Source organism: Toxotes jaculatrix, chromosome 13, assembly GCF_017976425.1.
Source record: "Toxotes jaculatrix isolate fToxJac2 chromosome 13, fToxJac2.pri, whole genome shotgun sequence".
In the NCBI taxonomy this organism is placed as follows: domain Eukaryota; kingdom Metazoa; phylum Chordata; class Actinopteri; family Toxotidae; genus Toxotes; species Toxotes jaculatrix.
The window spans coordinates 18212430-18236374 of NC_054406.1; the positions used below are offsets into that span (position 1 = coordinate 18212430).

The window sequence follows — 23945 nt, forward strand, 5'->3', positions numbered from 1 at the left end:
CCTCAGGACAGCCAGCTCTGCCCTGTCTAATCTATTGCCACAGTGTTATCGGACCACTGCAGGTTGTTAATAATGTGAACCCCCCCCACGTAGTTGGGACTGGGCTTCCATGTGGATTGTTGGATGGACTTGGAGCCTTCTGGCTGTGTCAGAAATCTGCCAACAGCAAGTTTGTTTGTGTCCCAGCGTGGTGGCAGTGCTGGGATCAGTGAGTGGTGGAATCTGTGTGTGTGAGTCAGTAATAAAATGTGTTAGTCAAGGGCTAATGAACAGTGTTTTAACATTCAGTACGATATCTGTTGACCTTTACGGACCGGTACAAATCACAGCAACAGTGTTACATAATATAGTAGAAAATATAGTCATCAAATGCCACTGAAATAAAGGTTATAATCTAAAGAATGTCCCAAAAAATTAAGCCCAGTTTTAACAGACTGATATACACGTTTTCAGGGCCGATCTTAAACTAAAAAACAGAAAAAATAAACAAGCCATTGACCTATGACATCAATTTCACTTCAGTTTATCCCCATTAAATTCTCATGCTCCATCTAAAACCTGTGCTTGTATTCTGAGTGACACTCTAAGAACAGGCCGACCATGGACCACTAATAAAGACCGAGCAGTCCGCCTACAAGGCTGGTGAGCTGCAAACCCTGCATTTCTAGCTGGGTGCTTTGCTATGCTTCCTGACCAACATTCCAGTTTTACAGTTTCATTTGTGTCTTTAAATAAAAGTATAAACACCATATTGTAAAAAGATTCCGTCAGTTCCTACAGTCAAAATTTTACTTGCATGAAAGTACAAAGGTGTAATCAGCAATTCTTCTTCTAATTTTTATAAATATAATTCTAATTATGATGTGGAATGGATTCATTCAGATCAGTGTTGTATCCTTGTCTGTTCAACCCGCCACAGAGAGGTCTTTTTGTACTATGCAGTTTCCTAGAAAAACACTGATAGTGTCTAATGTCATGGGCATGTGAATGTTAATTCCAAACATTATTTTCTTTTTGCAATTTCAGTTATCAATGAGCAATAACTTCCTGACATGCTGCACAACGAGGACATGACAAACAAATAAATACATATTGCACACAGGTACATGTAGGATGCACTGGAAGAACCTGATGCAAAATAAAAAAAAAAAAAATACAAGATGCTTCTTACACAAGCTCACACCTCACCACTACAGCCTAAAAACCACTTTGTGCTTACACATATGAAATTTCTAAAGTCACTCCAGGTAGCTGTTGCTCAAACTCCTGACGCATCAAAAATTGGCCTCAAATGGACACAATAAAGAACGTTTGTGCCTGAAGTATTCTGGCCTCTCTGAAAACCCACAGAGTTACAGTGTAAGCACTTTAAGAGCATTAATTGTGAGGGAAACAGCTGCTGAAATGTGTGTTTTAATCATTATGCAGGTGTATGCAATTTGGAAAAGCGCACAACCAAGATCATCGTCACTAATGAGTATCATTACTGAGGGCTGTTATTTTTCCATCTAGGGGACAAATAAGCTACCTCTAGATATAATTTTACTATTCACGCATGATAATTATTTCTAACTTTCTCCTACGCGAGAGATCGTTGACTCGAATGAAATGTTAGGTTTCACATTTCTTGTTTGAGTTCAGTTTCAGGGCTGACTGACTTTCATCAACAATAGATATATGTTGAAGTAGCTGTTAATATTTTAGTTTTGGAAAGCAACAGAGCTCAGATAAAAGACAAAAAAACAAAAGTCCCAAAAAGACCACAAATCGTTGCTTATATATAAGTATTACAAGATGCAAATCAACTACGAAGAGCTGCAAAACCACCACAAAGTCACACAAAACAACAAATAACAAGGTGAAGACAGGACAGTATTGGAACTACAATGTAGTGTTGTTGATGCATGATGAAGGCTACACTGTCATTAAAAGTCGGAATAAATATTAAAACTTTAAGCAGGATGTCACTGAAGGAAACAGCAGTAAAATCATATGTAAAACCATATGTCACATACTGCTGCTCTTTATTCTTCTGTCACTGGAGTGGAAAGCTACTGTAAAGTCACTTTGTGATGTGTTTATTTAATTTGCTGCAAAATTCTTTAATCCAAAATTTCCACTGTCTGAATGATGTTGACTCACTGTTTGACTCTTTCAGAGACCTGGTTTCCACTCGTCTCTTTCTTTCTGTCTGCGTGTATATACAATAAAACAAGCTTTTCTTAGACATCACACTTCAGTTGAGCCTCTGAAGACAAACGCCTTAAAATACATACTGCATGAGCCTAAACACACAATTTCTAACCCGGCTGTTCTGTCATTTCACTCGTGCGTTACCTTAGTGTATTCCTTTAGTAAAAAGGGACAAATGCAATTGAGGAGGAAGCGACTTGATCGCTATTAAGTGCCTCCTTCCTCAAACATGTTCTCATTCATCAGGAGGCGTGGTGCCTCTGCAGAGACAAATGCAGAGGAATCCCAGCTGACAGCAGCCTTTAAGGAGCCATTCAACCATTTAATAACTACTCCACTGGATTGTTCTGAACTGTGTTTGACATCTTACTACCTGGATGACTAATATGAGTCTACGCAGACACCACCTAGAGTCATCCTCCTTCTCATCAGTGTTCAATCCTGTGACTGAGGTCCAGAGACAGAGTCCTTCTTTAATCTGGGACGACGTGAAGCTCAAATTGGCGATAAGAAGACAAATGAGAGATAACAGGACGGCGCCTTGAGGTGGCCCCTGGAATCACATCAACCGCGGCCTGTTGGCAAGATAGTCTGTAATCCAGGACGCCACAGGAGTCCCTACGTGGCGCCAATATGCTGTTAAAGGCACAGGCCTCGCTATCAAATGGGAGGACGAACTGTGGAGCAGCTGGGCGATGGCATCATCCATCGGGGTTTGAGCCTGGCAGGCAAACTGAAGAAGGGCGTCCAGGGAAAGTCACGAGAGGGGTCTGGGATGGTCAAGGAGAAACGAACCAGTGCTCTACAGTCACTGAGTGGATTTGCATACACTCAAATAATCAATGTTAACCTAATAAAGCTGCAACATTATCATTTAGATTTCTTTATCTGATTAGCTTCATTAGAGTAAGCACTCCATTATAATCACAGCTGAACTTCAGTCTTTAAAAATGCGCACAGTGACAAAGTAAGAAAGAAAGGCTTATCTGAGCATGACAAAGGAATGCACCTTATTTCTAAAGTAAGGCGCAAAACAAAAGTCATAGAAATACAAATACAACAAAAAAGAACAACTATGATTAGCAAGTCCTGGTAAAACTGCTTTTAATCTTTTTGTCCTCTCAGACCTTTGGTTCAGTTACATGAACCTATTAGAAAACCAAATCAATGGATTAGAAATCACATTGATCCCAGTGATTCCCACTAATCCAAAGTTGTGTTTGTATAAATGCACCAAGGGGGCTCAGTGCAGCGAGCTGGCACACTGGAGATGTTTGATATCTCTGTTTACAGAACAGTCTTGTTTACTTTACAAAGTTCACAACCATTTAGTTTCCAGCACATTTTTCTTTGCTAACAGTAAATCAATATTCCTTCAGTTTTCTTTCAGTAAAACCATGGAATCATTTTTTTAAACATCCACTAATACATGCACCCTCTGTATTTTATAGCCTTTCAAATGAATATTTAGTTATTCTGTTTGACTTTTTGCTGACTTATCTTTATGTAAACTTAAAAAAAACAGTTGTTGTTGTTGTTTGTGTCATTTCTCTCCCAAAGTCTGTGAAAAAAGAAAAGGAATATGATTTGATTTCAGATAACATACTCTTATCTGTAAACACAGATACAAAACCAGAATGGCACTCAGCTCAGGCCAAACAATCCCACACGTCCGTCTGACTCTTCTAATAAACATAGTAAGTACCTTTCTGTATGTAACGCAGATTCAGCATTTTCTTCCACCAGATCCAGATTGTTATCAGGATCTGCACAAACTCATAGATCTCAACGTCGTAAATAATGAATGTATTTGTAAAACAGGAGAAATGTAGGCAAAACAGCTGTGGACAGTACTGGAAAGGTGGCTGCTGAAGAACAGCCTGCCTGGAGATGCTAAACTTAGATAACAGAGCCACAACAAAGAAGCGACACACACACACAACCACACTGCAACACAGCCGCATCCAGTGGCTGAACTCTAACAGAGATCATTTGTCAGAGAAAGAAGCACATCTCTCTAACATGATTCCATGATCGAGGGCAGGCTTTGTGTTGCCGCAATTCAATAAATCCGAAAACAAGAAGAATGGCGAGTCTCCTCTTTGGAAATGATCTCGCTGATCGTATCAGTCCTAGGAGCTGGAACCTTCCGGTAAAACTTTCATTAAGCTTTTATTAAGTGGATTTGATAAGAGAAAAGTGAGGATTCAGACAGGATAAGTGGGCTCAACACTGGATTCGGATTTTTATGAAACTGAACCCCGACTCTGTTCAGAAAAGGTTTAATGTCTATCATCGATAAGTCATGATATTTCATGTTTTTTCATTTGAATGAAAAGAGAAACTCTGCATTCAATATTCTGGTGTAACGCTTGACAGTGCCACAAAGGTCAGAGCAATCCTGGAAAGACACGAGGAGCATCTTATTATTAACTACAGATGGAGAATGATCAAGCGGTGCTAAGTGATTTGCCAGCAAGCCACTTCAGCCCCCCTTCTGTGGATGGACTGAAGTGGATGAATATTTCTGTATCCACTTTTCTCCTTTTTCACCTAAATTTGTCGAATCCCCCTCTCGGCTCAGATGGAGTACTCTGCCTGAATGTCAAACCAAAAGTCAAATGTATTTCATTCTGTGGCACAAGACAATGTGCAAACAGAACACTTTTTTTCTGGTTGAGCTATGGGACTGTAAGCTGAGGTTACAGGATACATTTTCAACCATTTCAATTTCTCCAGAGCTTTTTTTTTTTTTTTTTTTTCAGGCAGACATATCTCTCATAAAATGGGGGATCAGGACAGAGCTGATACCTAAAAAGGGCAGACATCTAAATGTTGGATGTGCTGAAGACCACTGTGCTTTTTACACATTTCTGTCTTATGTATGTGTTCTCGAACAAAATTATTCATGACAAACTTTGAGTGTGTTCATGTTACTTGGTTTTGACAAAGTAATATTTGAATGTCTTCTTCTCATAAATGCCCTGGATTCTCTTTTCTAATCCTTTAAAAATTTCAAAGTGCTCAGCGTCAGACAGTGACAAGGCTTTATGATGAAACTCTGCACTGTGCATATTGTTTTATTACTCTTTCAATTTTTGCATTAAGTCTGTCAAGCTGTTCTGTTCTGTTCTGTTCACTGATGTTAGTAATTATGAAATATGATGAATTACATGAATATTCCAAACTGGGTTAATAAGAACTGAGAATTGTCTTGTTAGCGATAATAACGACAAACTCTTTAAGCAGCTCCATATGCCTGACACTCCAGTCCATTTATCCAAACACCATCTACAAACAGCAGGCAGTCACATTTCAATTCACTGCTCTCCAAACATGATAACCAATCAAAAAGCCATAAACAAACAGAGGAGCAAATAAATAAGTTAAATAAGTCACCTGTCTCTGTTTATTAATACTGTTTTTTCAACCATTTTCCATGTCTTAAACCAAAAGGACAAATAAGCACGTTTCCAGAGTATTAGCTCTGCTCTAATCCCTCTGGATAATTACCTTTCTTGTGCACCAAATTCTATGGACATGTCCTCATCACACCCCACGGACCAGCTGTAATTTAGCTGCATAACAAACAGTCTGAGGAACATCCAGTATGTAGTTACACTTCTAACTCTGCACTAACAAGGCTTGCGGTTTAACACCTTCAAGTGCCCGTACAGCACAGTCCACACAGTTGACTGGCAGGTTTATTATATATTGCCTTTGGCCCCAGAAATGAACCAACACTCCTGTGGATACTACCTGGCCACAGGTTTGCCGCATGACAGCTGAAGTGCTCAAGGTTTTAAAACTAGGTTTAGACAGTGGGCTCTTATACCAGACATGGTCTCAAGTTTATAGTGTCAGAGTGTGTGGACTCTTTCAGAGTTATTGCAACAGCAACAAGGGTAAGATGCCCCTGAGTGCCAGGTGTACAAAGTACGTACCCACCTCAATGTCAGTGCAAACCGACCACAATTATCACATCATTATTTCCTTCTCATCAAAAGACTGCGGCATTTCAGCAGAAGCAGTATTATAGAATAACTTTATACTGATGTTCAATATACACTCCAGATGTGGGGCGGGGGCTCACACCTGATCTGTGGTTGTAAGTAAAATGAACTGGAACTTGCAACAAGTATACTGTTATAATGAGGGGGCAGTTGCCACAAACTCAGGAGAGGACCCAAATGTAGTAACCCCAGGACAAACATATGAGTGAACTAATGTCTTTTATTGCAAAACACAAGTCACTGGAACAAGACCAGGGGCAGGAAATCAAAACTCAAGCAACCAAAAGTCATCCATAATGGAGAAAAAAAAAAACAAACAAACACCAGTCCCAAAAAACTCAAAATTCCTTACTTTAGGTCAACCAACAAGAGAGAATTCAAAAAGTACTGAGGACAAGTCCAGGAGGAAATGTAGGCAGGAGAACAGAGCAAACACAGACAGACAGCATGACTACAGACAAACTGACAAACAGGTGAACCACAGAACCACATAACTTAAATACACTAGGGTAACAAGCAACAGGTGAAACCAATTATGGCCAGAATCAAAAAAAGGAGGGAAACCAGACAAAGACAAGAAGTAGACTAAGACAGATACACTAGGGACAAGTCTTAAACATAAAACAGGAAATACACAACCAAAACTCAAAAACCCAAAACAAGAGTAACTTGACTAAAGAAACTACAGACAGAACAAAAGAAACTAAACAAGAGAAGAAGAATTCAAAAAACAAACCAGAAGAGTTCAGAAAACAGCCCACTTAGGGACTGTTCATGACATATACTGGAATTATCTAAGCTTAAAGACACTGTAACATCTTGACACTCTATATATTTACGTTTTGACAGGGTTTGTTATGCACATTATTAATCAAGGGCTGACTTTTGTTTTGTTGAGTTTTCTTTCTCACCTGACTGGTGTAATATCTAAAGACCATTGTTTTTTTTAAAGCTGACTGAAAATTGGTAGGTCAGACACTGTGACCTGTTAATCTTGATCATTCCATATGGTCTGACTCCTTGTTTCTGTTTTTTCCCTAAGCTTTCACGAACTTCTTCATCCCACCTGGCATCAGAGTTTACGATTAGCCAGGAACTAAGGTGGATGCAGACGTCTTTGAGGAGTTAGCACAGACTATCAGATTTAGCTACGGTTGATTTCCATCTCTTTCAGGACAGTCCATGGAATGCTTCCTTTGGGGTTTGCTGGGGATTGAATGCAGGAGATTGATGATTGTTATGGGGTTTTTTTTAGGTGTATTCACTGTCAATTCTTCCAGTTTGTTTAATTTTTTAATGAATATTGGCTTGTCTTCTACTCTGTCCTTTTATAGCTGGATGAATCTGTGCCAACCAAAAAATCTGATGGAGACCTTATTGTCAAGGAATACAACTGGACGCTGGGTCTGACTGACTCCTCAGGCTAACAGATGGTTTCCATCCTCCCTGCAGACATGACTAGAACACTTGGGTAATTCAGATGCCTTTTTTTTTTTATACCAAACTTTTCTTCCATGCTTGTGGGGAAAACGCCAGCATTTACTAAGTGTCATTCTTTTAATTCTAATTGCTCTGAAACTTATTGTATCCATTGAAATTAATATAAATTCAGTCTGCTGTTGACAGACGGTGTGTGAGAGAGATGTATGCCAGAGGCAAGGTTGAAATGTTCCCTTGTGTGATGGATCCATAATCCAAAAATGACTATGTAAGCCTTTTTAAGAGTACTTGTTATTAGATGTTGAGAGCAAATTATTCCTACTATAGGCTGAAGAAAGAAAGAAGTGCAGGCCACCAACACAAGTAAATTTAACCACACCAGTACAACCAAATTTAAGGGGGCTGCAAAACTTAAAATTAGATTGTAAATGCATCTAAACTGGTCACTTTAGAGACCTAATGCACGATTTGTTCATTACTGATGTTTTGATTGTAAAATTATGGTATCATTACATAATATTTCACTCAACATGCGGGGTGGGCAACGTATGTGCTGCTTATCTAACAAATGGTGTTTTTTGATATTGTGTTTTTTTTTCTATTTCACCCAGTCTTATTTGATAATACCATGATCTGTTCTGTCTGTCAGACTCAGTGTCTGAGGCATATTCTATTGGTTGCTGTCACACATGGATCCCAAGACCTTTTGAACTAAACCTTGAGAACCAATGATTTTATTTTTATTTTTAATAAATTGGTATGAAGGTATGTATGTAGTGGTGTTTTTTCTTTTTTTCCGTTTTGCCTGTAAACATAAGTTCTACTTGTTTTAAGTGTTAGCAGAACATGGTAAAGTAGAAAATTGTACGGTAATGTCTGTACAATTATTTTGCCCCAAAACCTGTCTAACAGATATTGCGATAGTTCACCGGAAAGTGAAAACCTTGTTGGGGAATCACTTAAGTCAGTAGACTTCATCCCCTCAGGACCATGACTGCTGTACAAAATTTAAAGGAAATCCAAAAACATCTATGCCATGGTGAGGCCACAATCACATTTCTGCATTGTAATGTGTTAACAATTATTCAGTTTCTTATTAGGTATCAGCTGACATGTACACTGGTAAAGGTATATTTCCAACAAGTGATGTAATGGCCTAGCCAGTTTTCATGTCTGGTTCTACACAAGATTATGTAAAACTAGAAAACGTTGTAAGGGTTTATTGGTACAATGGCACAGATGTTGACATCTAAGCCTGTTGCTGTTGTGTAGCTACCGCTATAACGGCAGGAAAACCATCTTCATACTGTCACTTTGAACCATCCGAGTTTGTGTCTTTTTTGTTGCACTAACTGTGTCTATGCTCAGCAGAGTAACTTGTTGAGAGAGTCTTAGCCGAGGACTTGGATTTTGACTGTGTATTTATTTAGCCTCTTGTATCCTGTCCTCTAGATAAATGTAGAGCACAGAGTGGGAGGCCGTCTTTGTTTTGATTTTGATTCGTCACTCTTTGCTGTGCCTGCAGGGGGTGCTATTTTACATAAATCTTATATAATCTACCTTTCAGCTCAAAGGGGGAATTTCTGGGGATTTCTTTCAGCTCGAGGTGCAGGTATTATCCTCTGGAGAAGACAGTTTTAATATTTAGCAGGAAATGTATTTTGCCAGTTTCTGTCAGCAGTCTCTGTTTGGCATGCCATAGCTTCCTGGCACATATACACTCTGAGTAAATGTATACCTCAGTGTACCTGTAATAAGTAGGGTGCTTCAATGGTTTTTTGGGGGGGGCTGTGACGGTTCCAAGAGGAACCCTCTGAGGCTCCTCTCCAGTTGTTTGAAGGACGGTTTGCTTTTTTGCTCACCTTTCCACTCACTTAACTTTTAATACAGCTCCACAGGGCACTGGAAATGCTTTTTGAATATATAGTCAACAGTTTATCTGTATGGGTTTTCAATCCCACACAGTTTCACAGTGATGTATTCCGGTGTATGGCAGTCTTGTTTTAAATGTGTACCTCCTCTGGGTTTTAGGCCCTTGTCAGAGATCCTGTCCTTCTAAAACATGAACCCCACAGATGCATATTGTGATCATTACGAATCAGCCTGGAATCCAGTGAGAAAATGGATTCTGCAGATAAAACATGGAGTTAATTTGAATTTGTAGCACATGTCTGCCGCCAGTATACACAACATGGCTTTATATTTTTCGTCCACTGACAACACTTCAACCCACTCCAATGTGCAGCCATGCGCATCCCATACCTCTGATCAATAAGTAGTCCTGAGCAACAGGGAACCTTTGACAGGCTTTGATCATGTTGCAGTATTTGCGATCATGCTTCGTGTGCGTGAAAATTGAGGATCAAAACAGCAGTGTGTGTCTGTATTGTTAATGCTTGCCTTGAGGTCCATGACGACCGGATTATTTGAAAGACTATTTGATGGATGTAAACACAGTTCATTAGCTATACACTCTGTATTAATGAGAAAATGTAGAAGCAAGTATTATTTTTTTCCTTAGATTAATCAATTTGTGTCATTTGGTTTTTAGTTTCTTCATACTGAGCTCTCTCTGATATCGAAGATGAAGAGGATGTTTTTTGCTCTTGCCTTTCGCATCAGTATCGTACCTCCCTGTGTTGATTAGACTGATTAGCAGCACTCAATATGTATGTTTTTAATTGCACTATAATGCATTTTTAAAAAATGGACAAGGGTGCTTATGAAGCACAGCATCTTAAACTATGCAAACACTAAGATTTTATTAATCTTGTACAGTGGATAAATTTCATATTCTATATTTTTCTGCAACCAAAATGGATGAAAATACCAAAACCAACAATGTATTTATGCCTTTAACAAGTATTGTCTGTGGATGCACATCCTGTTATCTCCTGTTCCTTTGTGCCATAGAGCTCATCAGAGAGCTACACCTCTGCACTGTGACATGTTTCTTCATTACCATAAACCTGGGCATTGCAGTTTCTTTCATATCAGCTCCACACATGTAGTAGCATGTACTGTATGTGTAGCTGTTTTAGAACATTACTTTTCTTAAAAAAAAATAAATAAATACCATGTATTGTTCGCTTGTTTCACATGTCTTAAAAGAAATGTCTTTAGTAGGAAGAGGTGAAAAAAAAAAACAAAAAACAAAAACAGTGGGAGCCAAAGAAATGCTGAGGAAGACAGAATGTATTAAGAGACCGATGAACACATTGTTGGTTTTAGTCTTTACATGAGAATTGTTGACAATAGCAAAAAATGTAGAAGATTGCCTGCTTTTTTCTTTAACTCTCACTACGCATTTTAATCACCCTCTCTGCACAAAAATAATCTTACAACTTCTTTGCTTACAATGAACGTAAACATGGAACCAATGATTCTGTGCATTAACTATTCATCAAAAATGTTGTCAAGAAAGAGGGGGGTATTGTTTCTTTGTGCAAGTCTACATTTTAAAATAAAGCAAGTTAAAAAATAAATAAATAAATAAAACAGAGGACTATGAAGTGGAAAATGCTGGACAGATGCAGACAGTATGGTTTGTTCTGCAGTGAAGCCTCAGTCTCAGTCAAGACTAAAACATTTAAAATACTACTTTAAAATACTACTCATAGGGTTGAATACTTTATTCAGCCCTATGGCCAAATCAATATACTGCAAAAACCTGTCTTACACTCACATGTTTATTTTCCCCTGGTCTGTGCATTGACATTGGAAAGTCTGAGGCAGTTTGGCAAATAAACAATGGTTTTGCTATAATTAGGGTTGGGTAACTAAGTCAGCTGGTTAAGGACAAACATGTCTACAGTTAATAAGAAAGGTTAACATTACTCCAGTCAGACGTGCTCCTCACCCATACACCTGACCTCCCTGCCCCTCCTTTTCATTATGCTACACAGAGGACACACTACTCAATGTGTTCCGAAGGATCAAAAGGACAACATCATTTGTCAATATCTTTCGGATCTGATTGAGCTTCAGGGGAAAATCATACTCATGGTTAGGAGAAACCAGTATTGAGTATTGGTGAAAGACAACATGGGAACACAGTCTTCCAATTCCAAGACGATTTACTGTGCTATGACAGTGTCAACTTATTTTCCAATCTACACTGCCAAAAGAAGACCTTGCCAGGTAAATGTAAATATACTGTAGGTTGTTTGACAAAAGAATCATAACTCAAGGTCCACTTGCAAGTGGTTTTGGGGGCTTTCAGTCATGCCACTTAATATTTATAAGCAATAGGTGTTTGGTTGGTTGTCATGGAGATGGATGTGCTCTGCAGCTGTTATGATTTCATGCATGATTGTTTTGTCACATTACTCGTATCAAGGTCAACACTGAACGTTACTGCTTATACTGTAGGTCATTTGGGAATTTGAACAAATGGCCGCCGCTCTCGTTCCTCTGTTGAAGACACCTTCAGTTTGCATTTACTGTTGGTGTGGTAGGTATAGAGATATCTGTGTTTTAATCATGAAGATTTCTGTCGATAAAAGGATGTGATCAAATGTGGTGATCTTAAGATTCAGAGGAGGAAAAACCCGATGGAAGCAAAAGGTACTGGCAGATGAGCACATGTGCATTATAGGCTTTTATTTACCCGCAATCAATATATGCAAGTCAAATGTCTAACAGTTTGGGGACATAAACTCCATTTATGGTGTAATAAAATACACAAATGGCATTTGTTTCATTCAGTCAGCCCCATACATCCTCTGCATGTCGATGCCCGATTCCATCAGTGTCAATATATTAATTGTCACAGTTATTATTATATATCATGAAACAGCAACTCACCCTCAGGTCACGTTCAAATGGAAAAACATCTTTCATGAGGGGGAAGTGAGAATATCAGCGCTGCACGGTCAAGAAGAGCTCGAGTGACTGGTGATTTCTCTTTTGCTTAATTCCATCACATTCACTCTGGCGGGTAACTACAAAATATTAAATCTCCACAGATTCTTTTGATGCACTCAGGAGGCAACGGGAGCAATAAAATAAGTTAATTCAAATTTGTAGAAAGCGGTGTGAAATCGTCAGGGGTGGATACAGAGGATCACTAGCCACCAGAGATAAGGAAAAACTCAATAATGGTGGTATTATCCTTTAAGCTGATTACTAGCCCCTTGGAGATGGCTTGGCCTAAACTGACAAAGAGACTGCGTGTGATTACTTGGATGATGAGAAAGTTATAGGTGTGATTCATTTATTACTGGATCCAACAGTAAAGTAACTTTTTTTTTTTTTTCCCTTTTCTAAGAACTCAGGTCATTTGATTAACTGGAGGTGAGGATCTGTCCGTTTCATTTCCTTCATTCTGTGTACTTCTCTTCAGCTCAGCTTTGATAGCAACATCTGTGACACGAGCTTCACAGACAAATTCAGCTTCTTGATCAGTGAAAATGAAAACCACACAGTTTGAAAGCCACACGGGCACTAGTTTGTGCTTCCATTTGTAAGAAATGAGATGAAGTCTGTCACGCTGTGAAACTCGGTGGGTGAGTCCAGCACAAAAAGTGAATCAAAGGTGCAGAAACACCACAAGCTGCGAATTCACTCGCTCTCTCACTGGATTAAAGTTTTATGGCCACAACTGGAAATGAAACAGTAGGCTATCGCCCACGTGTTGACATCTTGTCAGTGTAACACCTGTCTTCTTACTTGGCTGTGTCTCAGGTTTGGCCTTTTGTTTGTGGCAAAGATGAACATGCTAATGCTAATAAAGACTGGGAAATAAACATTAAATGCAGATGGAATTGAGGTGATTGATGGTTGGTTGAGGCGGATGGTTGACTAGCCAGTGTTTGACAATTGATGGTTATCAAATTGACAATAAGCATCAACCCCAGAACTATATTACTGTGCCCCTGTATGTTTGGTTTATTTACATTCTCTAATACACCAAAATTACACTATAATTGGCTGGCTGTATTATGAGGCATCAACAGTGGTCCTAAATACTCTAATTAAAACTATGACTTCACAGATCTTAAATATTTTTTTTTAAGGATTGAAAGAAGGAAATTAGAAGATTTCTAAGTCTGTTATCACAGCCTGAAACACAACAAACACAAACTGCAATCACAGGCTGGAGGTAATACAGTGGCAGGATCTCGCCAAGATCAGGAGGTTCCTCTGAGATGAATGACTGTGCAGAAAGAAGCTCATCAGGGAGCCAAAGAGGCCAGAAGCAATATTAAAGACAGTGCATACTGTGAGCTGGAGTCTTCTCGTTCTGTGGATGTAACTGCTCATTTGCATGTTTGCAAGGTTTCTGGGCTGTGCAGTCAGGTGGCAAGACAGACACCATTTTCTCCTAAAAATAACATTCAGTTCATCTTAATTATGCAGGAGGATGCACTCAGTGTCTCGAAATGATGTGAAAATGCGTCTTAGGGTCGGACGAAACTGGAGTTTTAACTTTTCAGTCTGAAAAAGATTTGATGGTGAAGACAATGTTGCCTTACCCCTGAAGAATACAGCAGCCGGTGTGAAGCAATAAAAAGTTTTTAGTTTTTTTTTCTGACCAATATACTGTTTCAATATTTTTTCATACTACATATATTATTCTACTACGATTAATTTATTACATCTCAGGCTTGAATTTGTGGTCTACAAAGAAGATGTATTTTGTACCCAGTATAGAAGTTTACTTCTAACTTGGCTAGTTTTCTGTTGGGAACAGCTCACATGTATTAAGACCTTACTATAGTGATAAATAACAGTTACTTGATAATATTGAAATACCGTAATGACATTTAAAAGTGGAAATATATGTACTGATAACAGTTGCATAGCTGGGAAGTGGTTGTATTAATGACTGCTGGTAAGTCACATCTGAAAATGTTTTGATACCAGATGGAAGACAGCTAATAATACCGTTGACAGCTCTGCAATGCCAATGTTAATATGAGCTTCACAGAGTGACATGACAGACTGCTTCACAGCTCTGGATCCTGTGCTTATTATATGATATTTCGGCATTTGGGGAAATACACTGATTCGCTTTCTTCCCACGAGTTAGTTTACAAAGTCTGCCTACCAGCACTTAAGCTCACTGACACTGACACAGACGACGTACACTGTGGTTTTATGGAAAGCTATGAGCCAGATTGTTTCTTCTCGAGACGACAGCCGAGAGATACCTTTTTTTGTTGTCTGTTAATTCATGTAATTAAACGCTAACTGACTGCAGCTGAGTACACAATCAGGTGACAGGTGTCACTTTAGCTGGTGGAATCACAGTTGTTGTTTGAAATTTCCAGACATTTTTAGCTTGTTAATTAGTCCTGATTTGAAAATGAATGTAAATGCAGTTAATCGTTCATCCCATGGATTCTTCCATGGAGCCTCTGTTGGGTTGGCGTTGTCTTTTAAACACAATGAAAAATGAAGAAACAGTAAGCAAGGACACACAATGCCACAGACGCCAATAACCCTACACAGTTCAGCAGTGCTGCAAGGAGAAGCTGAGTGAATGACCCTCGGTCAGTGTGTCATCTGTGGACATTTCAATGCCTCCTACTGAGCCCAGGGACACAGTGATGGAAAAAGCGACTGAAAAAATGTGTGAGCAAACAAATGAAAGATTACATGCTGAAAATATTCAAAAAAAAAAAAATGACTGGGTGTAAGTGAACTCCAGCCACCGGTAACCAATCTATAACTGTAACCTAAATGACAGCGGTATTCTTCTTTAAGTGCACTGCTGCTGCATGTACAAGGCTGGACAGAGGGACTGGTCGGGGCAGAGACGATGATAAATGGCTCCAAAAAACAAGATATTTTTTGGGGGGAAAAAAAAAAATCAGCTGCCCTCTGGAACAAAACCACAATGCTCAAGTCAAAGAAGAATCCCATCTTTCAACTTGATAGCAAACCAAAGTGCACAGTCAAATCAACCACTGTCCGAGACAAAAGGAAGATCTTTATCCTGGACTTTTGTACAAACTGTGGATTAGTCCAACGAGGTGTGTGTGCGGAGAAATCTTTTTCAGTCTGAAGAATGAGGAACCATTCCCAGATTCAGATATACTCACATGTACGTGGTAGAAACTTATCCAGAAAGGTTACGGGTGTCATCACTGCATGACCAAAAAGATTTTCATTTTCCATTTTTTATTCATTTTCAGAAATTAGCTGCTTCTCACTTCTACCGTTTGCTTGTTACGTCACCCCATCCAAACGAAAATGGAAAGACTTTGATTTAATAGGTTTTCATTTCAGCCTTCAAGGCAATAAAAACTTGAAAATTAGACAAAGTCTGTAGACGTCTGATATCCATGGTATATCCACACAGCCAAATGCACTTCCAATACTGATTACAGAATTACTGAAGACAGTAATTATTCATGACCATTACAGAAGCCAACTAGCATGTGTGTGGTGCTCTGATGAAGACATACACCGCTTCTGATGTGTTTCTAGTCTCGTCTTTAGAAGAGCACCCAACTGGACTGTGCACAGAAAGATTGTTCAGTCAATTAAACATTATTCAGTTATCACACAGTTCTGAGTAGTTTGGAGAAACGATTAACGCTCAGTATTATTATGAACGATCTGAAAACAACTGCCTCAGTGTGAATGTGTATACAGGATGTGTGTAGAGGTGAAGCTTTGTGGAACAGTTCAACATTTTGGGAAATGCACTTCTTTCCTTTCTTTCCAAGAGTCAAATGAGAAAATCAATATCAATCTTATGTCTGTGCAGGAAGGCAGCTATAATCGATATTTTCATATTAACAACGGATCACATGACTACATATATATCAAAGGGGTCGCTGGGTGGTGAAGAATCCACAGAAGATTATTACCCAGCTCTGGATTTCCCCCTCAGTTCTCAGCTTTAATGCTGTAGAACATTTTAGTGTCTTTGAGCTTGTTGTTTTGGTTCAGTCTCGCTGATGGAACAACTAGCAGGGCTCTTTCTAAAATTTTGTTTAATCTGTTTAATCTAATCTAATTAATACAAATGTAAGAGGGAAAACTAAAGGTAAGTAATGGTTTTTAGCTTCTTCTCAATGAACAGTAGTTTATCCATCCACTCTGCACCTCTGTGCGGTACAGCCAGTGAGCAAGGTTTTTGGTTTTGGTCTCTGTACGGGCAAACGCACAATAAATACCCATTTTTTAAACCCACAAATTGTTGCTATATTCCTGTTTATTTGTATTGTACACATTAAATTTTGTTTATTGGTCTTGGATAGTAGATACTACACATAGAAAAAATCTCTCTTTTTTTTGACTATCCATCGTGAGTCACACAGAGTTACAGGAGTTGTTGTTGTCTTTTGGCAGCTAGGGACTGAACCGCAGACCCAGAGATCAGCAGCCAACCTGCTCTACCACCTGAGCCACAGGCCTCCCAGACAGTGTTAAAGGAATGAAATGCTAAATCAGTTGAGTGCTCTTTTAATACACAGACATATCCTTATCTCGCTTAATGCAAGTAAGTGGTTCAGGAAATGTATTACTAAAACGTATTACTTTAATTAAATTAAAATGTCTTATCCTTGCAGTGTCTCCCAAAACTACTGAAAAAAAATGCACAGTTGAAACCTGCATTCATCAATACAACACTTGCAAAAAATATTTTTTTTCCACAGCATTTTCTTTTTTTTTTTTTACAAGTCTCATTTTCTCTCCACTGGTCTGGTTTATATTAAAATAAGCAGCTCATTATCAGGCTAAATCTCAAATTTGGCTTGTCTTAGGTATTCTAAGTGCTCTGGCAGTTAAGCAAAGAGGAGTATTTACATTTCTCCCTCTCATTATTCCTGGAATGACCTCCAGAGCAAAATTAAGCTACACTCAGTAACTGTGGGTCCAGTCAAGGAGAAGTCCTTCTCACAGAATAGAGCTGCTGTTTTCCATAGTATGTTTAATTAATGAACCGTTATTAACGATGGTAGCAGTGGAGCATTAGGGGAAGTAATGATTCTACTGTCAGTAATTATAGCAGTGATAGGCCTGTTTATTATGATTAGTCCGTATAAGCCAGTGATCCACTATTTCTGTTATACTTTTTGGCCGGTCTATTATTTTATATATATTGTTTAATTGATGTTTGCAAATTCGTTAATATTTATTATTGTGGCTGCTGCTGACTTACTGATAAAAATACTGTATATGTATAAAAATGTATTTTCTCCTGGCTAATGAACTGTGTGTCTCAATGTGTGTATGCAGTACATGGTATATACAGTAGTAGTATATACAGTAACATACATGCAGGTTGAAGTGAGGAAACACATGCTGCCAAAGCTCGCGGCCTAAACACAACAGTTCCTGGAAAAATAAATGGCAACAACAAATCACACAGATCCAGATCATCCTCTGCTCTGCTCTACTACATTAACACATTCTGCCTTGGGCTGCTAACACAACACACAGTTACAAAGCATTTTTAGAGAAGCACTCTCTGCTCTACACATCAAGATATAGTACACTGCTGCAATCCGCTTTACATTTCAGATTCCCATTGTGATTGGAGAACAATGGGACGGCACACGCGGGAATTTGTGTGAACTTTAGATGCAGGAGCGGCAGGACAAAACAAATCTTTCGACTTTGTGGAGAGAAAAGACAAAGGTCCTTTGTCCTCACGAGCACAAGGCACATTTTATCTGAGGTTTGTTTGTGTAGGACAAAACATTATGATTCCCATGCTTCTGGATCAGTTAGTCAAGACTTAGGAAGGTCACCGGTGAATTTTCTCCCACAGTGGAGACACAACATGAGTCTCAATCATACACATGTGGAACAATCTCACACTATTCATGTTACCCTGTGAGTTTCTGGTGTGAGTTTCCAGTTCATTGTGAAAAGCAGCTGCACTAGCTCTTGATTAAATCAGCCTTAAATAAGCCTTTTCACCACAGTTCCCAGCTCAGTGTTATAAGTGCACAGAACAAAAGACTTAATGTGGATTCTGTTTTAGGGTGAAAATCTTTAACTTGAACCGATTTTAACATTCATCCTTCTCATGAATGGCAAAAAAGACTTAATCACCTGATTGTTCCACCATCCCTAATTTACCCTGTATACACAGACGCTGAAAAAAAACCCCTCACTAAATATCTTTCCAGTGCCAGCTATTGTTCATATTCACAGGCTAAACTTATTTTTCCCAGAAAATACAGGTAAACAACCCTGCATGGGCTCTTCATGAGTGTTGTACTGCCACCCCACATCCCCCGCGGTCTCAGAAAAATGAACCAGAGAGGTGTGATGTACAACGATGTGTGTATCAAAAGATTACACTAATTTCTCCGAACCCTTTTTTCATGCCGGCTTCAAAAGGCTTGTTTAGCTACGTAGCATGAAATAGCCTTTTACTGCTGTTTTTTTTTTTTTTTTTGCTGTACCACCATTTTAGCAAAGTTGGCCAGCATGTCGCACACACTTCAGTGTCTTGTCCTCTCCTTTCCAGCCTCTCTCTCTCTCTCTCTCTCTCTCTCTCTCTCCCTCTTTCTCTCTTGCTCTCCCTCTTGCTGCCTGTCTTCTTTTAAGAGGCCATAGCCACATAATGCCAAGCCCGACGGTTTTGCTGGGAGCACCTGGTGAGTTAAAGGCTAGGCCAGGTGGTACACAGCTTTGACTGCCAATTAGAGCGTTGACCATGTGAGAGCTGCCCGAGATAACTTCTAATTAACAATGGACCTCCGAGGCATAACAATTAGCCTTTCCTTCAAATAAACCCACAGATAGGATGCATGTCAAGCCCACTGACAAAATCCTTTTTTCCTTTTCAGCTGCCAAATAATACCCTGCTGAAGACATTCGCAGCATCTAAAAAAAGACATGCAGGAAGTAACAGTAATCCTGCACAAAGCCTTGTAGAATGAGAGTGTATGAACTGCATACATATTGTATAGGAGAGTCTATTTGAGTAAAGAATGAAGGCAGCTTTCCCGACAAGGTCGAAGATGCCGCAGGCCTGTCAACATGGCTGTAAGGAGAATACATGGTACAGAAGATGCTTTACATTGATGATGACACTGCAGGAGTGACGCACACTTACCTAACCGATTGTACCAGAAAACGATTAGGATAGCAAAGGGGGCGGGGGTGCAGGGCACAATTTGATTTTGTTTTGACGACAAAATGGTGAAAGTCAAGGACACCGCCCGTGTCCATCACACTGGATAAAGAAACGAGAAAAACTCCTAAGGACGCCGTGATATGGAGATGTATGGAAGAAGCATCTGCTGCACAGTACAGTATGGCTTTACATAATGCATCCATCCCTCCTCAAATGCACCAGCTGTGGATTCCCTTTCTCTGCTTCCTCCAAAGGCACCTGCCAATAAGCATTATCAAACACGCAGTTGCAGATAAAAGCCGCGCAGTAATTTGACAAGCCTAATTGCAGGAGTGATGTGTAGTCTCGACGTCGCTGATTGCACTGGGAAAAGATTACGACAGCAATCACAGGAGGCAGCCGTGTTTAAGTTGTCATTTTGTAATCATCTGCGATAACCTCCCAAGTGTGTGTGTGGGGGGGGGGGGGGGGGGGGGGCGCAAATGCAAGCAAAATAAAGCAAGATGTTATTTAGTAAATGCTCACATACAGTAAATGCCATGTATTCTCAGAGTGTGTCCAGAGTATAAGAAGTCTGCTCAAGCTTGGATGGAAAAAAAAAAGAATGGTGCTGAGGTGTTTCTTGGAAAATAGCCAGGACTGTTAAATGGAAACAGAGGGCAAATCAAAAAGCCACGGAGAAGCCCAAGGGGAATACTGTGAAGGAGGAAGACAGTGTGTGACCGACCCGAGAGGCCGGAACAAAAGACACTAACTATTAGTGAAATATACTTGTACATGCTATAGACACATGCAGACCACCACCCGAGGGACTAGAAACAGTTCTGCTGTTGTTGCTGCAGTCTTGGTCGCAGACCCTGTTGTAAAGCCGTGCACTTAAAGGGTCTGATTGGGGCTGTGGTGAGCCACGGGGATTCCTCTGTCTGGAGTCTGAATGCCAGAGCTGAATAACTGATTACGGCAAAGCCTGCACTGACTTAACTCAGCCTTTCGTGCCACGAAGACCTAAAGACCAGAGGAAATACCTCGCAGGATAGATCTTAAAACTGGAAGCTGGATCGTTAGAGAAACTTGCACAAACTTTGAATGAGATGTTAGTCGCCCTTGTGGAACGCCATGCGTTTCTTGTTCAGCGTGGCGTCCTTTGAAGTGGAAACAGCAGCACAACTGCGACTGCAGTTTCATCAGACTTTTCCTTGCAGCATGTCTTCATCTGGCTGGCAGCTGCTGAGAGTTGCCATGTTTCACTGTGACTCATTGCTGCTTCCATTCTGCATTGTTAAAAAAGATCCCACAAAGGACTTCCGTTCAGAGGAATCACACAGATCTTTTAAAATTACAAAGTACATACAGATGAGAAACCCTGCACTGAAGACAAACTGAAGTGCACATTATCAGAATGACACATATTTCTCTCAAAATAGCTCCTCCGTGATTGTGTAGTGTAACAAATGGCAATTGCTTGTGGTAACTACAATTTCCAGATGTAATTGGGTTCCTTGATAATGGACGCCACCAAAGCACCCCATCTCCATCTCTGCCACCCTCCTCTCTAAATACTGCAGCGCAGTCCCCCAAGGTCACGCCATCCAATTTGATTGGAGACGTGATGAGGAACTGACGGAGCTAATGTATTCTACTTGCTTATTATTTATAATGGAGAAGAGAGGATTCAGTGGAAAATTGACCAGCGCGCTGCAGACACCTTCATTAGCAAAGAGGTGACATCCAATACAAAGTACACAACAGAGGGGATCATTACAAAACTCATAACCCGTAAACCCGGTGTTTACTCGTGCTGGGATATTAAGCCGACAATAAAACACAGAGTGATTAATGTTTACAACAAATAAAAACGACTTCTGTCACAGGAAATTGTTGTTTTACTTAATGATGCTGCTTCCAGGACATCAGAGGCTTACTGTAAAATGTGTACAACACAGATATCTCTGCCTTCTGCACATCTGCTGTATATTCAACAGTTGCTCAGGCTCGGTCCACAGCTGAACATAGTGGATGGTATATGGTCTTTTTGAAGTCTGAAAGCTGAGCAGTGCACGAGTTAGCCAGCCCCTCTCCCACCACCACCCCCAACCAAAGAATCTAAAGGCAAGAAATCAAAACCAGTCCTCCAAAGGGAGAAGTTGCTTTTTCTCAACATGGCACCACAGTACAGGCTGGTGGCCGACTGAAAACATTCAAAGATGAAGAGAAACAGGCGCAAACATGCGCATACTGAGATCTTGAAAGCGTTGGCTATGAATTCTGAGATTAATTATAAGCATTGAGGGGTATTCTTATTAATCTGCAGATGTGACAAAAAAAAAAAAACAACAGCTGCTTTCCATTAATCATCCAAGTATCAATAACTGTACAGATTTTTTGCAGAAGAAAGTTACAGTACAACACCTGGTCAGCAGCACTTTAATACTTTAAGCCCGCATGTGAGCTACTCTGTTAAAGGTACTGAGATTAAAAAGCTATAATTAGAATATAAGGTGATAGTAGCGCGGGTCTGTAGAGTTAAAAGCATACGTTGTGTTTCGGTACTCACTTCAAGTCCAGCCCGGGCTGCCAGTGAAAGTCCCGTTATTTCCGTGCGGTTGTGGCAGCGGCGGCTCCGCTGAGAGAGCGAAAAGCGAGCGAATCAGCCCCGTCACAGCCTGAAGGCTCCAATTTGAAGAGGAAAACAAGCTCCAAACTGGCAACCTCACACCGCTGCCTGTTTGAATATGAAAACACCGGGAGGAGGTTCACTCCCCTCCTGCAACAAGCACATCCATGCGTTTTTGTGTTTTTCTTTTCTGTGTTTTTTTTTCTTTTTCTGCGAAGGAGGAGGAAGAGAAGGAGAAGGAGGAGGACGGGAACAGTTTCCTCGCGTATACCGTTACTCGCTCCCAGGCAATGAGAGGCATGCATTTTAATTCCTGAGCGCTGACCATGAGGGGCACAACACTGCTACGCCCCTCAGCATCCACACACACACACGCGCGCACACACTCACGCACACACACGCACATGCACATCAGGATTTTTTGGCATGCGTGACCAAGTCCTGCTGTTAGCCTCCAGCTTATTACTGCAGGAAAGAACAATAACTTCCTATACAGTAATAAAGAATTTATCTCTGTTTAATAGCCACCTTTATATCTCACATTCATTGCTTTTACTGTAATTGCAACGGTCTTATATTATTATTATTAAACACAAACTGGGAATAATTATACTTTGATTAGGAGCTCTGATTGATAAAAGCTAATATTCTACATGCCCCCTATATTATTCCCATAATGTCCCCAATGGGACTGTGTGAGTTTATAGTCATATTTAGATCAGGTTTGGTCCGTCTTTGGTCCGTTTGCTTACAGGATCACTACAGCTTGTTTCCATAAGTGCTGTAGACTAATAGGATAATAGAGGTGACTGGTAGCTTAACTACAGTGAGTCTAAGCTGGGTGAACTCACTCAAGCTAAAGTTCACTCAGCCATAATAGCCTGGGGCCTGCAGAGACCTGTTGGTCAGATTTATGCCCTTGGCTAGGTGACTGCTTACCTTTATCCCCCGAGGCCACTGAAAAGCCATTTTGCTCTTAATATACAATGTGGTTGCTTCATGAAAACCAGCAACATTCAGACTAAATCCTCAGCGAGGGATTGATTTATAATGTCACTAATTCTTTCGATCAGCCTTTACACGCCGCCTTTATCTAACACTAAGAGGTATTTCAGGGCCCTGGCGTACCTGAAATTGTTTTGTTTCCATAGTGAGTTGTCAAGTTGTCAAGTGTGAATGTCAAGAAATATACTCTTCCTGTGTCCTTACAGAGCCTGTGATTGAAGCTGACTGACCATTTTTTCAGAAACATGAAATACAGTTTGTTCAAAAAACAAACCACCTTTTCAGTTAAAGATGTTTTCTGAACACACACGAGAACAAACTGGATTAATCCCTGTTTGCAATTTGAATCAGTTACCATAAAAGCAGATGAAAAGAGCAATATATTAAACTGAAAGGCAGTGCATGGTTTGCTTAACCAAGGGCAAGAATCTAGCCTTCTTACATCGGTGTAATTTTCTATTGCAATGAGATGCCTATGCCTGCATTTCTGCAGCTTGCCCCGGGGCCCTGGACCCCCAGAGACCCCTGAAAGCCACTGTTTGCATGCAGATAAGTTCATTTGATAGAACCTTTCCTCTCTAGTTGAGATTTGCATGCTGGCTCAACAGATGGGTGGGCTCTTGGCTGG

General features: G+C 40.0%; 1 protein-coding gene across 2 annotated transcripts in view; it reads right to left on the bottom strand.

Moving 5' to 3' along the window:
- LOC121191559 (CMP-N-acetylneuraminate-beta-galactosamide-alpha-2,3-sialyltransferase 1-like) overlaps positions 1–22581 on the bottom strand; it is a 62049-nt gene extending 39468 nt beyond the window's left edge. For both annotated transcript variants that reach the window (XR_005895120.1, XM_041052738.1), the window contains exon 1: positions 22253–22581. The gene's annotated coding sequence lies outside the window, so the exon portion shown is untranslated. The remainder of the gene's footprint in view (positions 1–22252) is intronic.
- Between the last annotated feature and the right edge of the window lie 1364 nt (positions 22582–23945).